This window comes from Manis javanica, chromosome 10, assembly GCF_040802235.1.
Source record: "Manis javanica isolate MJ-LG chromosome 10, MJ_LKY, whole genome shotgun sequence".
Classification (NCBI taxonomy): domain Eukaryota; kingdom Metazoa; phylum Chordata; class Mammalia; order Pholidota; family Manidae; genus Manis; species Manis javanica.
Window position 1 is genome coordinate 25459812 of NC_133165.1, and position 12919 is coordinate 25472730.

At 47.2% G+C, this 12919-nt stretch overlaps 1 long non-coding RNA gene across 3 annotated transcripts in view; it reads left to right on the top strand.

Annotated features, from left to right (window-relative positions):
* The first annotated feature begins 3232 nt into the window (after positions 1 to 3232).
* Positions 3233 to 12919, top strand: part of LOC140843721 (uncharacterized) — a 35775-nt gene continuing 26088 nt past the window's right edge. For all 3 annotated transcript variants that reach the window (XR_012121719.1, XR_012121720.1, XR_012121718.1), the window contains exon 1: positions 3233 to 3299. This is a non-coding gene — a long non-coding RNA (uncharacterized lncRNA). The remainder of the gene's footprint in view (positions 3300 to 12919) is intronic.

The following is a 12919-nucleotide window of genomic DNA, read 5'->3' on the forward strand; positions in this document are numbered from 1 at the left end:
ACAGAAGCAAAAGACTATGAAGTCAGTGTTATGCAGCTTTTTGTCATTAACTGAACAGCAGTCACTGCAGACATGGAGGAAACAGCGAGAGAACTACAACTACAAGAGCAGCCCTGACACCGGGACCGAGTCCTGCAACCTCAGGATAAACGCAAACAGGTGAGGCGTTGCTCCCTAATGAGGAGCACAGAAGGGTTTCTTGACAGGAATATGCTCCTGGGGAAGATGCTGTGAGGACGGCTGACATGACAACAAAGGACTTAGACTGTTGCCTAAGCTGAGTTCATAAAGCAGCAGCAGGGATTGAGAGGACTGACTCCAGCGTTCAAAGTTCTACTGTGGGTAAAATGCTATCACCCAGGATCGCACGCCGGAGAAATGTTTGTGAAGGGAAGTGCCAACCCACCCGGCCAACGTCTCTGTTGTCTTAAGAAATGGCCCCCACCACCCCATCCAGCAGCCACCACCCAGATCAGGCAGCAGCAGTAAGCGTGGAGGCAAGACCCTCCCCCAGCAAAATGATCACGACTTTGAAAGCGCAGGTGGTAGTTAACATTTTTTAGCAATAAAGCATTTTTGATTAAGGTATGTACATCAGTTTTTTAGACAATACTCTTGCATATCTAATAGATGATAGTTTGGTATAAACATAACTTTTATATGCACTGGGAAACCAGAAAGTTTGTCTCACTTTATTGAGATATTTGCTTTATTGCATTGGTCTGAACCAGACCCACAGTACCGCCCAGGGATGCCTGTATATCATTTGTGGTATTTCCCCATAACAAATGTGCCCGATGCTCAGCTGCAGATCTGATCTGAGCTACTGTCCATCACTGCCTCAGTATTCCTAGTCTTGGGACCAGAGAAACCTAGTCCAGCACAAAATAACAATGGTGCAAAGTCATCCGTTTGTTTTCAAGTTTGTGTTGGTTCCAGAGTGGGTTCTGAATAAGTAATGATCATTCCGATTTCCCATCCCAGTGACTCATTCCGTTCCTGGCCAGGCCCCTTTGCTACCCCTCACGTTGTTGCATTAAATATTAAAGTCCCTTTGTGGCTCTGTGCTGGAGGCAGTGGCAGTTTTTGTGGAAAAATTCCTGCCGGTTGGCTGCTGGGTTTGTTCATTATTTTAATCTATGCATATTGGCTAGGACTGTGACATCGCTTCTTTTTTCCACAAATATTAGTTTGAAATTGAGAGGGAATCAACTTCCCCTGCGGCCTGGAGGCAAAGGAGGGCTCTCACTGGTCCCGGTCACCACATGTAGCTGTGGGACCGACACGGGTGCCCTTCAGGCCGCCCCACGACCTCCTCTCTTTAACCCAGCAGGGACATTTAGGCCGTCCCAGCCAGTTGCTGGCCAGGGCTCTGTTGAAGGTCTGCTTCACACAACATGCTTTTCTGGTGCCGTGGGCAGAGGAGGGGGAGGCATGAGGTCTGAGCTTGTACCACGCACGAGAGCGAGGACTGAAGAAAAGGAAGAAGGCCAGGAAGAAAAGAGACACGCAGCCCGGAGCGGAGCCCTGAGCAGAAAGGGTGTGTGACCCAGGCTGCGGGCGCCAGCGTGTCTGCAGGAGGGCAGGAGTCGCCCGGGAGGCTGCCTGAGACAGTCGGCCCGGTGGGTATGTGGGGCCCGTGAGGCCGTGCTGTGTGCTGGGGAGGGCGGGCTCGCCGCGTGGAGGTGCAGGAGCCGAGGGGGCTGCTCCTCGGTGCAGACCCCTGCCGCGCGCCTCCGACCGCAACCTCAGCATCTTCCGCACAAGGTGGGGCGCGCGCTTTGGGCGCTGAAATCGGAGGAAAACAGTCTTCTGTTCGAGTCAGAGGTTCGAACAAAGGGTCTGGCCCTAAACGCTTTACCTGGAGACTCAGGTTCACTTCAGTTTCTTAATACAGGCTTTGTTCCTTGCGACCAGGAGCCCACCTGTCCTTTTTGCTGCCAGTCAGGCCCATGCCAAGTTCAGTGTCATCGGTTGGGCTGTTGGGAACGCAAGGCACTAGATCTAGAGAGTTCTTCCTGAAGGGGGAGGGCATGGAGGGAAGGGGACGGCGAGGGCTTGCGGAGGGGCAGGGGAGGCAGGTGCAAGCTCCCCACACCCCCAGGCCCCTGCATGATTCTTTGGAAAGGGCTCCTGTGTACTTCTTGCCAGCAGTGGAATCTAAAAACACGCTAATTGCAGCGATAAACCACCAGGCCCTTCCCGATAGGCCTTCGTCCCAGGGCCTGGCCTCCCAGGAGGGTCCTGGAATGCTGCTTGGACCCCCCCTCAGCGGGGCGCCTCCCCCAGTGAGTGAGCATTCGCGGGCAGCCCCTGGTGAGAGCTCAGGCAGCTTGCTGGCTGGATTCCATTTCCGTGCGCGGCAGGGCTGCCGGGCCAGACCTGTGCCGCATCCCCAACACTTCAGGGCTCACCTGGACAGTCGGCGGGGCCTGTCCTATGAGAGGCCAGGGGCCGAGTTACCGAGGCACTGACAGCCCTGGGCTGCTGCTGCAAACACGAAGCAAAACCAGTGGTGCTCAGGGGGTGAGGGAACCCCGTTCCCCACCACACACCCAAAGCCCACGGATTTAGCTAGGAACTTGGAATTCTCCCCCTAACGACTCCAGCTGAAGCAGAAGAGGAAGTTGCAGAGCCTCCTGTGTCTGTCTTCTGACGGGCAGGTGGCCCAAGGGGGACTGCAGACATGGTGTTCCAGGCCCAGCCCGCCCTGGGTTCACTGTGTGAGCCAAGTTTCTTTTTCTCCCTGTCATTTTAAGGGTTTTTACACCATTCCGAGACAGCAGAAGAGGGCCCTGTGACAGCACGGGAGCGAGTGGGGAGCAAGGAGACACTGTGCTGCAAACCCGAGATGTGACGGGGCCACGGCCACTCCCTGTGCGGCCACTGAGGGTCGTTGCACACTGGAAGGCCATACCACAGTCAGCCAAGGTAGCTGGACTCTACAGAGCTTCCCCAAAACTGAATTCTTTCTGCCTCAGGGTGGCGCCTGCAGCCCTGAGCACGCACGCAAGTGGCTAGCAGTGGAAGTTTTGGTCACTTGGCTTAACACAGTCATGACGTGCTCGTTCACCAGCTGCACAGCCAGCCCCATGCCAGACCTCGGTTCCATCTCTGGTGCCGGTGTCCTGCATAAGGCCTGCGCTTTCTCCCAGAACAGGCCGTGCTCCAGGGTGCCTTGTGCTCCTGTGATGTCACAGTCGTCATTGCTCAGTGTGTCCCAGGTGCTTCCCGTAAGCTTGCCCAGAGCACATCTCAAACACTCCTGTGACTGATGCCATCCTGTGAAGTCCACACAGGTAAGAGGACAAGGATACCTGACGGTAAGGAGGCTGGTAAAGAAGCAGAGCTGTAGAGCTTTTCTGAAGGGTAAGCAGACCCCTCAAGAGGAGAGCGAGCTGGGTAAAGTGGAACATGCGAGGGGATGAGTGACGACACCTCAGTGCTTCAGGTGCAGAGCTCGACGGGCAGCTGTGAGCCTTCCTAACTGTCCACGCAGGGGCAAGAATCAGGCTGCGGGAGGGGCCCTCCTGTGCTGTGTGCTCAAGTGCATCGCAACTGAGTGTTGTGCTCACAGGGCCCTGTCCTTACCACTCTCCTTCTAGGTAAAGGTACGAAACATGTTTAAGGTTCTTTACCTTCTTCCCCACAATAATAACTGGCAGGCACTCAACTCCTGTGGGTGTCCTAAACGAGGAGCACGCCTGGAGACAAGGTTGCCATGGCTAGAAAGCACTGGCTTTTGCTGGGTTGGACTGGCATTGACCAGCAGGCGTCCTGGAGAATGTTGTCCTTGGTAAAATCACCCCCACTTTATGCCCTGAGTCTTGTTGCACAGTGAGAAGGCTGGATGTTCTGCCCAGCGAACAGGTGTGTAAGTCAGAGTGTAGGTTATTGGTTAGGGCAAGGGAGGCTGGAGCTATGCTGACTTTTGGAGCATCAACATTAGTGCCAAGAAAGATTGTGATGCATTACTTGCCACATGGAAATGCAGGAATCAGGCCAGTACATGGCCACTGCGGGTCACTTGATGGCATGCAATTTACACCAACAGGACACAGATGCTAGGGGTCACATCATTGTTTTACTGTGGTAAAAACATAGAATATAAAATTTACCATCTTAAGTATCTGTTAAGTGTACAGTGGTGTTAACGATATGCACATTGCTATGGGACAGATCTCCGGACTTCCCTTGCAAAACACACTTTATCCCTGTTAAACAAGAAATGCCCACTGCCTCCCCCAGACCCTGCCCCCTACCATCCTACTTTCTGTCTCCATCAAGTGACCCTCTAAGGCCCTCATATGAGTGGATCACAGTGGGTGTCCTTCTGCGACTGGCTTGTGGGAACTGGCAGAATGCAACTCACGAAGGAAGCTCTGGCTGCAGTCACTTCGTCCCAGGGTCTGAAGTCTCACCTCTGTCAGGGCCAAGTGTGTTCCCCTGCTGCAGGAGACAAGGAGGGCGGGGGGCAAGACTGGCCTTCCTGCAGGACCCTAGGAGTCTACGCTGTGGTTCTCCTATTGGGCTTGTCATGAATTCCACAGTGTCTTTCCTGCCTTGGACACCCAGGCCATAGGGTCTGCCAGGCGGGACCTCCAGTGGAGCTGCTGCAGGCTCTGCAGGCTAGACCTGCTGCAGCGCCTTTCCTGCTCTGGGCCCCACTCAGAGCTGGTCACCTTTGGTGGCACCCAGCACATGGCAAGGGGCATTATTCCTAAGTGCACAATGTGCTCCCTCCAGAACCTAGAGAAGCTACCTTGCAAGACTTTTTACCCTAGCACTTTACTTTGGAAGGAATTTTTGACATGCCCCAGACTAAGAGAGCCCTTAAAATTTCACTGTGGGGAGTCTGAATGGGCACAGGATTTAATGCCCACCCTCTGGAGAGCATGTGCCTTACCAAGGTCTATAGTGTACTTGCCAGTTCTTGTTTATCTGGCCCCAGTAACACGATGTCATTGAGACTGTGGACCAGTGTGATGATCTGCAGAATGTCCGGATGGCCCAAGATCCCTTCAGCCTATTTTATAAAGGCTGGAGAGTTAATACAGCCTTTAGATGCATGCTGTTGTCCTTCCGGGAATGTAAACTGCTTCTGATCCTCCATAATGGTGGAGATGGAAGGGAATGCACTGGCCAAATCATGTACCAAGACTGAGTGGATCTTCTCTAGCAGAGATCGCATCTGTTACATAGCTGCACACAGGGCTTGTTGGTTAGGTTTACTATAGTTCACTGTCACATTTCATGATTGGTGTTGTTCTCATTGTGGCCACTATTTAAATGGCTTACAGTGGGGACTGCTCATTAACGCTTTATCCTTTAAATGCTTGAGGATGGAACTAATCGCTGCCCCTCCCAGGAATGCATTACTGTTTTGACTTCTGTCTTGGCAAGGGTGCCACAGTTTCAGAGGCATCTACTTGGCCTTTTATCCTGTTATATCCCCCTGCATGCCAAGGAACCCATTAGGGTTCTTCCAGTTACCAAGGGTGCCCTCCGATTATGTATTTGGGGACATGACTGCTGCTTGGGGCCAGAGGACCCACTGGTCATGATGAGGTTTTTGATCCCCAAGTATAAATGACGACCTGGACCTCAGATCCAAGAGTCCTTGAAATGTCTGGGTAATCCCCTTTCCTCTGTGTAGGGTGGCCTGTGGGTGGCTATTGGCCGTAGATCCCTGTAGGGAAGGCCCAGGCATCATGGCAGTTTGCACTGGCTGGGGTTCGTGTCTCTCTTCCTCATAAGGACCCAGGCCCTCCTTCAGTCAGCGGGTAACAGTTCTGCTAACTGAGCAAAGGACTGTGGCTTCCCTCAGTCCCTATCATCCATGGATGACTTCTCTTGATTGTATAATCAGGTTCTATCTTTTCAGTTGCCTACCTATCTGTCCCCTAGGAATACTGTGTTTATTAACCATCTTCATTTATTAACTATAAGTATGTCCCCACCTCCCCCTCTAACATGCTGCACTTGCTGCTCTTGCAATAATTGCAGCCAGCTTGCTTTGATACCTGAGCTGCCACCTGTTATGCTGGGATCCTAATGCCTTTGTTGCCATGAGACCCCATTCTGAAACAGCTCTGCTGTTGCTCTGGCTTATAGGGCACAGGAGCTGCCAAGTTCCTCATGATGCTGGTGCCCCTCCCCGGCCCAGTCCTTATTGATCTGGCCGAGAGCCCTGTGCCCTCTGTCAGCTGTGGCTGGCTGGTGTGTTCAGCCTTACATGGTGCATCCACATTAGCACACCCACTTCTCTGAGACCTTTGCCTCCTTCCCCCACTGTGCGCCATGGCAGTTAGTATATTGTGCTTCGATTGCTGTGAGTCATTACTCTTTCCAAACTCCCAAGAACCATCCTAGAAGCAAATTAACCCTGTCTCCTGGTATGAACCCCCGGGCCCTGGGAAAAGTGTTTCCTCATTGGTTAACGCTTCCTTGCCATCTGATATTTTGACCCTTGATCCAGCATATCCTGGTGGCACATCTTGGCTGTGTCTTGCAGCTCCTTCAAGACACAATCACTTCCTCCTTGCCAGGCTCTGCTCATCCTTGGCTGGGCTGTATTGTAATCTGAGCCTACTTAGCAACCTGGTAGACCTCCAGGAAGATGGGGACTACTAGCCTTTAATAGGGACCTGGGGTTCAAGGATTCTTGAGTGCATCAGCCTGGTTGGTTTGATCCCAAGTTTTAGGGGCCCACTGCTTCTAGTTGGGGCCTGACCCTGGCCTAGGAGACTTGTCAGGGTTGAAAATTCAACCTTTTCTGAGCTCTGCTGCCCTTATCGTTAGGCCCCATGCCTGACTCTCCCATTACTCTTGCAAAATGTGAGGTCTCTTTATGTGCTTCCAGAGGAGCCCTGGGGTGTCACACTTCACCTTAAATAAATAACTAACCAACCGCATTTCTTATCTTCCTCCAGTGTATCCATAGCACCTAACAACAGCCACCCCATTGTCCTGATGCTTGGAACTTCCTCCACATGTCCCAAATGCCTGAGACATCGCACCAGCTAATGTAATCCCTTCCAGTGGTATCCCATCCCAATTTATCAGTTAAAAGGTTTTCTTTTTATATTAATGTATTTCATTTTTTAAAATGGTTTTAGGCTTACAGAAAACTTGAGCAGACAGCACAGAGAAGTCCCAAATATACCCCTCTCCTCCAGCACAATTTTCCCCATTACTGTCATCTTGCATTAGCATTTGTTGTGATTGATGAATCAATATTGATACAGTATTATTAATTAAAACCCATAGTTGATAAGGTTCTCTTTTTTGTGTTGTCCAGTTCTGTGGGTTTTAACAAATAATGTCCTGTATCACCATTACTTTATCACTCAGAATAATTTCATGGCCTTTAAAATCCCATGTGTCACCTAATTATCCTTCCTCTGAAATCCTTGTCAGCCACTGATCTTTTGCTGTCCCCATAGTTTTTGCCTTTTTCAGACTGTCACAGAGCTGGAATCATACAGTATGGAGCCTTCTCAGACCAGTATCTTTCACTTAGTGATACACATTTAAAGTTTCTCCATGTCTTTTCATGGCTTGAAAGCTTATTTCTTTTCAGTGCTGAATAATATTCCATTGTCTGGATGGACTACAGTTTGTTTATCCATTTTGAAGGACACCTTGATTGCTTCCCAGTTTTGGCAAGTATGGGTAAAGCTTCTTTAAACATTCATGTGCAGGTTTTGTGAGGACATATGTTTTCAATTCAACTGGGTAAATACTTAGGAGCACAATTGCTGGATGCTATGAGTATGTTCAGCTTTGTAAGAAACCACAGACTCTCCCCACCAACAGTGAGAGGGCGTTCCTGTTGCACTATACCTTCACCAGCATTTGGTGGTGTCCGTGTTGTGGATTTTAGTCATTCTAATTATTGTGTAGTGGTATCTCATTTTTATTTTAATTTGCAATTCTCTAGGGGCACATGACATTGAGCATTGTTTCATATCCTTGTTTGCCATCTGTCTATCTTCTCTGGTAGAGTGTCTGTTTAGATCTTTCACCCATTTTTTTAATTTGCATGTTTATTTTCTTGTTGCATTTTTAGTTCTTTGTAAATTTTGAATGCAAGTCCTTTATCAGATACCTGACCTGTAAACATTTTCTCCCAGTCTTGGACTTTTCTTTTCATTCTCTTAGCATGTTTTTCACAGAGCAAAAGTTTTTAAAAGTCCAGCTTATCAATATTTTCTTTCATAGATCATGTTTTTGGTATTGTATATAAAAATTCATCACCAAACCCAAGGTCAACTAGGTTTTCTACTGTTATCTTTTAGAAGTTTTATCATGTTGCATTTTAAAATTAGGTGGTTTTAAGTTATAATCCATTTTGTGTCAATTTTTGTGAAAGTCATAAAGTCTGTGTCTAGATTCCCTCTCTCTCTCTCTCTCTCTCTCTCTCTCTCTCTTTTTTGGTATGTGGATATCCAATTATTCCAGCATCATTTGTTCAACAAAACTATTTTTTCTCCATTAAATTGCCTTTGCTCCTTAATCAAAGATCTATTGACTATATCTGTGTGGATCTGTTTCTGGGCTCTCTATTCTGGTCCATTGAGCTATTTGTCTCTCCTTTGCTAATACCAGACTATCATGATACCTGTTGCTTTATAGTAGGTCTTGAAGTCAGATAGCATTGAAAGGTTTAACAATTTTTTCACTGTGCCAGGGGTTATCAGTGCTTACCCAGTGACTGCTAGTGAAAGGTCCTCATTTCCAGCCTCACTGCCAGCCGGCCAGGGATCCAGCTCAAAGGTCCCTTTAGGGTTTACTTTCTGGGATCACTCTTGGTACTGACTGTCATTCCCTAGAAATAGACCCTGAAATGGAGAGCCGTGTTTAGGGGCTTATTGAGAGGTTCTTTCATGAACAGTGCCTGGAAGGACACGAGAGGTAGGCTAGGTCAGACGGTGAAGTTGAAGTGCAATGTAATTGCAGCAGGGCGCACACTAGAAGTTCCAGAGCTGGGATGCCCCTTCATACTCCCAACTTGGGGCAAAGGGGCTGGGCCATTTTGCCCCCGCACCGACTAGTTACCCAAAGTGGGTTCCCCTGAGAAGGAGCATGACTTGAGGTGAGGAAGTTCCCTTCAGTGCAGGGCGGTTCCCTTGGAGAGAGACGCAGCTGTGGCATGAGCATCGACCTTGAAGAGTTCTGGATGGGGCAGCACACATCCACCACACTGTCCTTGGGATCTTGGCAGAAACCTCACTCATCAGAGAAGCCATTTACACATGAGGCAAACATGGTTTGCCAGGCCATCTCGCTGTGAGCAGACCTTTTAAGCTACTAACAAGATCTGGAGGCCTATCTCTGCACCATGAAGGATGCTGACAGGGGAAATTCAATATTAATCTTTAGTTTAAAAATATTAACCCAGCACTTAGGATAGGAATTGTGATGTCTTCTCCAAAGGCTAGGAGACAAACTTCCCATCTGTCAGTATTAATAGAAGCAGGGATTAGAAATTAGTTGGGGGCTTAACTGATATTTTTAGAGTTCCACTTGAAAGGTATAAGGATTCTAAAAACAGGAAAGTGGTACATGCTATATAAGTCAGTAAAGGATCATAGTTAGCTTCATGTTCTTTGTAAAGAAACTATTACATATTATGTGGGAGGATTTAACTGTAAAATTGCTTGAAAAGCTGAATTTGATCTGAGACAAGCAGCCTAAAGAAAGGAAACATGCCCATAAATTGTATTAGAAATTTTTAAAGATATTATAAACAGATTATAAAGATACTATGACAGACAATGAGAATGCTTTGTGTAGCCTGCATGTATGGAGAATTTGATGATGCTGTGCTTACAGGTTTATTCTGAAGGTAAGAAGGGGAAAAAGATGTAACAAGAACTAGTGAATTCCACACCTTCATGCAGATGCTCATTCCAGCCACCACACCGGTAGCTGGAGCCAGTGAGACTGACTCATTAGCTACCCCATGCTGTGCACGGAGCCTGTCCGGAGAGGCGACTTGGTCGGTGATGAATGTGTACACGAGCAGATGGATTGAACTTGTTTCCCCAGTACCTATTTAAACAGGAAGTCTAAGCAGTGAGGAAAGACTTAGATGTTTCTAAAAGGAACTCTCCTTACCCTTCCTTTTAATGGGAAAGAGCAAGGACTTCTTTCCATGAAGGATAACCAGCTTGCAGAGGCCCTGTTGAATCCTTAACCCAAAGATGTGATTCTTTGGAGAGACAGCTGGTGAATGTTCTCTGGGTAGACAGAGACACTAATGGGCAATAGAAACCTTTACTTAGAAGCGTAAGATCCCAACAGGCAGAGGTGAGATGGAAGGAGGCAGGACTGTGGTTGATGAGCTAATGAGGACAGCCACAGGAACCTGGGTTTTCAGCAGGTGGTCAGGAGACTCTAAGTCATGATATCAGGGCAGTGCTGCCAAGAAGATGGGTGTGGTGAGAGGTCCTTGGACCTACAAACCCAGTGCTCTGTGGTCCTTGTTAGGGAAATATGAGGCAGATCCAGATCTCCAAGTGAGCATGGTCAGGCAGGCCAGCTGTCAGTTGTGGAGAGCCATGGAAGAAATTAATATTACCCCAGTGAGCCATAATCATAAACAAAACAAAAATATCTACCCTCAGCACTCTCATTCAACATCTTATGTAAAGTCCTAGCTAATACAGTAAGACAGGGAAAGGATATGCAGGTATACAGTTTGGGAAGAAAGAAATAAAAAACCTTGTTTGCAGATGACATGAGTGTAGAAAATCCAAGACAAAAAACAAACAAAAACACCACTTAGAACTAATGAGTGAGGTTTCAGGATACAGGGTTAATATACAAAAGTTAATTGCTTTCCTGTATACTAGCAATGAGTAATTAGAATTTGAAGTTAAAATGCAGTACCATTTCCAAAGTGAACCATGCAGGTGAACTGGAACTCTCACCCGGAGCCTTTGCATTTTCTGTTCCCTCTACCTAGAAGACTTTTCTCCCAGGTGGCCCCAGTACTCACTCCTTGACATCCTTCAAATCATCTCTCAGACAGCTATATTCTTGGAGTCAGAATAGGAAACACCAGGAATCTGTCTCACCAAAGAATCTGTCTGACATAACTTGTTTGAAACTCTGAAGTCTATTGAAGGTTTGCAAGTGTCCAGTGGAAGGCTTAGTAATTGCAGTTGATTCTGTCAATTTCAGCTCTTAGCATAGTAACAGCTACCTAGCCCCAACCCCTGTCCCGGGGCAGGAACCTGTACATGGATTTCCAGAGCAGCTTGCCTGCAGCTTGATTGCTCATTGCTGCTTCTGATCACAGAGATACAAAGAGGAGGGCAACCATTATTGCACCTCCATCTATTGTCACAAATCCCTCCCCCTCTACCTAAAGTGACTTCCAAGAGATTTAAAAGGCTGGCACCCTTCCTCCCCACTTGATTTTTCTTCTTTTTTTCCTTTTGGGAGTCAGAAATTTAAGACTAGGGCATTGAAAGGCAACTGCATATGTGGAGGAAAATTAAAAAGTGACTGTGCATGCCCAGAGAAAGGAATAGGCCCAGAAAATACCTCAGAACACCTAAGGTTTATATCCCTGGCTGATTCTTAGCACAGAGACAGGCTATAACAAATTTAAAAAAAAACAATAATAAAAGCAGCAAACCCTGGGAGAGAGGAAGAATCTAATTTCTAGGGTTGCCACATTGTTAGATTCAAATGTCCAGTTTTCAACAACAGCAACAAAAAAATCGCAAGGCACAAAGAAAAGGATATTATAGCCCATTCAAAGGGTGAGGAGGGGATCAACAGAAACTGTTTCTGAAAAAGACTTGACAGAGTCTACTTGATAAAGACCTTAAAAACAACTGTCTATCTATAGCATCTTACTGTACAGATAGACAGTGTCTGCAATGGTTGGGGTGAGGACTTGATAATATGCATGAATGTTGAAACCACGATGATGTTCATGTAAAACCTTCATAAGATTGTATATCAGTGATACTTTAATTAAAAAGAACTATCTAGATGAAGTTCAAAGAACTAAAGGAAGATTTTGATAAAGTCATGAAAATGGTACATGAACAAAATGGAAATATCAATAAAGAGAGAAAATCTAAGAAGAAACCAAAAAGAAATGCTAGAGCTGAGAAGCATGGTAACTGAAATGAAAAATTCACTAGAGGGATTCAAAGGCAGATATGAACAGGTGGAATAAAGAACCAAAAGGTAGGATGATGGAAATTATTGCATCTGAGGAAGAAAATAAAAAGGTTGGGGGAAAGCAAATGGGGCCTAACGGACTTGTGGGACACTACAAAACAAACATATGCATTATGGGAGTCCCAAAAAGAAAAGAAAGAGGGGCAGAGAGAATATTTGAAGAAATAATGGCTGAAAACTTCCCAAATTTGATGAAAGACATGAATTTAAACATCCAAGAAGCTCAGTGAACTTCAAGAAAGATAAACTCAGAGACCCACACTGAGATATTGTGGGACCCCTGCCTCCATTTTGTGCCTTCCATCTTGAATAACTATGTCCCCTGCATGACCCCTGCCTCCATTTTGTTGTGTCCTCCATCTTGAGTAAGAAGTTTCCCTGCCTCCATTTTGTGCCCTCCATCTTGAATAACTATGTCCCCTACACGATCCCTGCCTCCATTTTTTTTGTGCCCTCCATCTTGAATAACTATGTCCCCTACATGACCCCTGCCTCCATTTTGTTCTGTGTCCTCCATCTTGAGGAAGAAGTTTCCCCGCTCAGGCCACGCCCATTCCCACGGAAACTATGCCCAGCAACCTGTGCAACAAGACCCTGACCTTCCTCAGCCAATCAGCTAAGGTCACAATAAACCACCCCCCTTGGAAAGCCCCTAACTGTTCCAAAAGTATAAAAGCAAAAAAGGGAACTTTGTTCAGAGTCTCAGACTGAG